We start from the raw sequence: 3,448 nt of genomic DNA on the forward strand, positions 1-3,448 counted from the left end.
TGGAAAGCAGAGCAGGCGTGTAAATAATCTCTGGAACTGACTGTTGTGACCCGGGTGCTCACCGAGGGGAGCGCCGGGTGGGAGCCGCGCCCACCGCGGCCCAGGCTGCCAGCCTCTGGTATCTCAGCTTGTGTCAAGCTTGTTATCATGTAAATTCTGTACAAAGAATTGTTATTTTTCTCTTTTTTGTCGTTGGTGGTTTTGTTTTGTGTGTGTGTGTGTGTGTGTGTGTGTGTGTGTGTGGGTTTTTTTTGTTTTTGTTTTTGTTTTAATTTCTTCACCGCAGGCCCTCTGTTTGAGACCGTGCCCACCAGTTCCAAGGTCAAGGAAATCGATGGCATTAGGACAGGGGGTTACCTGGACACAGCGACGACCTTCTCTTCCGTTTGCGGTTTTCTGCTTAATGGTGCAACTGAGGAAATATTTATTTTTCACACAAGGAAATGTGTAGTTTGTAGACAGCTGACTTAAGTTACTTGTGCAGCCCCCAAGGGGCTGTCTCCATTCTCTCCCCTCCGCCCCCATAAAAGAAAAGTGGGGAGGATGTGAGGAATCCAGGTAGGGCCCACCTGGGCCCTCACCGTGCCTCCCCTCGCCCGGCAAGGAGGCTGTGTTAACTCTTGACCGGCCTCGACCAAGGGCGAGGGACTGGGCCCCCATCTTCCCCGGGACCCCCCAGGCAATAATCCACATATGTGTTGGCCCATTTTTCTCTCAAAGCCTTTGTTTTCATTGAACAGATTCTCTGCTTTTGAAGTGTTGGGGGTTTCTGCTTTTTTTTTTTTTTTTTTTTTTTCATTTTCCTCTTCCCCTCCCTCTTCCTCTTTCCCTCCCCCTGCAAAGAAGAGAACTAATAAGTTTTAGAGATGTTTGTACGTATAGACTCTGTCCTCCATCAGTGTGTAACTTGTTTTGAAGAGAAGTGTTTCCGTTGTGGGTGTGTCTTGCTGTAAATATTTGTTCATATTTTTGTGAATTCAATACTATGTACCATTGTATTATAGTAACTTTTATAAAGCAAACCATAAATATACTGACTTTTCTTACAGATACGCCGTCTCTCTTGCTCTCCTCTCTCTCCCTGTCCTCCTCATTCTTTCTGTCTGTTGGGAGTATACCCTGCTCACAAGGAGGGTGGACTGTCCAGGCACAGGAGTGGGTGGTATGGTGTGGTCCACTCAGATCACTGTTCTTAAACTCTGAGCCTGTAGGTGGAGTATGTAAACTGTACCAAATTATACTCAGATAAGACCTTACACTTTTTTTTTCTTGGAGATTTTTTTTTTTTTTTTTCTTAAGAACTTAGGTGTCTTTCAATTTTAGTATACATGCTGCCAAAACAAGCAGAACAACTCGGGTATCTAATGCTGCTACTAGTCTGCAGCTAAGGAAACAAGATCAAGGATCTTTTAACTATCACCAGAAGAACTTGGAAAGGTGGTTCTTCACCCATGTTTTAACACCTAAGGAGACATCCCTCTGGTCTGCATTTGAGAGGGAGAAGGGACAGATAAAATGCCACCAGTTGAGAAGTGAGTGCATCCAGTGTTTGTGGTATTCCAAGGGAGCTGGACCTGGATCTGCCTGATCCTGTGGCAGGGTGATGAGGGGCGTGTGGTGCTTCTTAGATGGTGTCCAGGTTGTTCCCATGAAGGAAACACTTGAAATCCTAGCAAAAGCAACTTGACTGAAAAGATGCAGGGCCTCCTTTCTTACTAGAGAAGTGTGAATGACACCATTTTCCCCTGGCAACCTGGCCAGAATCAGAAGTCACAAAATACCCCATGGCAGTTGGCACAAGGCAAGGGGGCTGGGACAGCATCACTGTGGAGTCAGATACATTAAGATTGACAATCAGGGATCTAAAAGGCACATAAACCAGGGCCCAAATGTCCCACTCAGGAACAGCCTGACAGACACAAGGGGGTAGGGGCATGTGAAAAAATGTCCTGTGCAGCTACCCTTGGGATAGAAAAAGGCAGAGTAGGTGTCCATGAACTGGGCTGATTTTAGGAATTATGCTTCCAGACAGGAAGCACTGGAGGTAGATGGGAAGAGAGCTGAGGTTGGGACTGAGCCAGGGAAAAGAAGGTACCTCCTTGGCCTTCATTCAGGCAAGATTGATTGAGTACCTACTAAGTGTCAGACACTCCTCTAGGCACTGGAGGAACAGGAATGAAGAAAACACACTCCCTGTCTTCCTGGAGATAATGTCGTGGGTAAGCAAGACAACACAAAGAATAAGTGCTATAGTAAGAACAAAAACTAACAGAAGGGAGTGTCAGCTGGACGTGTGTGAGAAGTTTTAAAGAGGGTGATCAGGAAACCATTGAGCTGGCATTTGAACAAAACTCAAAGGAGAAAAAAATCAGCCCTGTGAACATCCAGAAAGGTGTTCCTGGCAAAAGGAACTGTGAGTGCAAAGGCCCTGAGACAGGGGCCTGCTCCTTGAGGAGTAGCAAGGAGGTCGGCACGGCTACAGCTGAGGCAGGAGTCGAGAAAAGGAAAAAAATAAGTCTGAGGGGTATAGAGTGGGTGAGGCAGGTGAAGTTGGGCCTTGCAGGGCAACGTGAGGGTAAGGGCCCTAGGCACGTGGTGGAAACATATCCGGATTTGAATTTCATCTCGAAACTGCTCCTTCTGCCAAATTTTCCAGCTTGGTCAGTGGCACTTCTGTGTCCTGCTTCATTCATGGTCTGCTGCTGACTACCTAAGCTCAAAGTCCAGCCATCCTGGACCCCACCTTCCCCGCCCCTCCCCTCCCAGCCAACGCCGGTGGTTCTGTTATTCCTCAGATCTATCCTCTTTTCCTCTGACCTCCCGGAGTCCCTCTAAGTAAGTCTTCCCTTCATTGGTTCTGCAGCAGGGGACCAAAAGGAGAACCCCAACTTGAGATGTCTGCATATCTGGCAGAGGGAAAGAGGAGCGGGGGGTTCCAGGCACACTTGGACAAGAGTCCCTAACCCAGTCTCTTCTCCAAGAATAAAAGCACATAAACCCCTGACCGCTAGCCATTGTTTAAACACCTTTGATATTAAACACCTTCAGATAGGTTTAAAGAGGCACCTACGCCTAGCACGGGCAGCCTTTGCTGCATAGGAAGGCAAACCAGAGTCCTTTGTTCCAGAAAGCACCAGATTTTGTATATGAAATAGCAAAAATTTCTACAATATTGTTGCAAACTTGCTTGAAAGGATGCAGGCAAAATAAAATGCATCTGTGGATGCATTTAGCCTATAAGCCACCAACTTGTGACCTTCTGGGATATAGAATTTCCCTTTGCATAAGCCATGGGAGAACAGAGGGAGGTTATTTTTGCATGGGCCTGGGTCCTGTCCCTCTTGGTTCTCTCCCATGTTCTTTTCATTTATGAACTCTTGATTCCAGAAACCCTGATATTTTTCTGAAAAAAACAGCCCCTCAGTTTCCCCCATAATACCAACTCAGA

This window comes from Sciurus carolinensis, chromosome 8, assembly GCF_902686445.1.
Source record: "Sciurus carolinensis chromosome 8, mSciCar1.2, whole genome shotgun sequence".
In the NCBI taxonomy this organism is placed as follows: domain Eukaryota; kingdom Metazoa; phylum Chordata; class Mammalia; order Rodentia; family Sciuridae; genus Sciurus; species Sciurus carolinensis.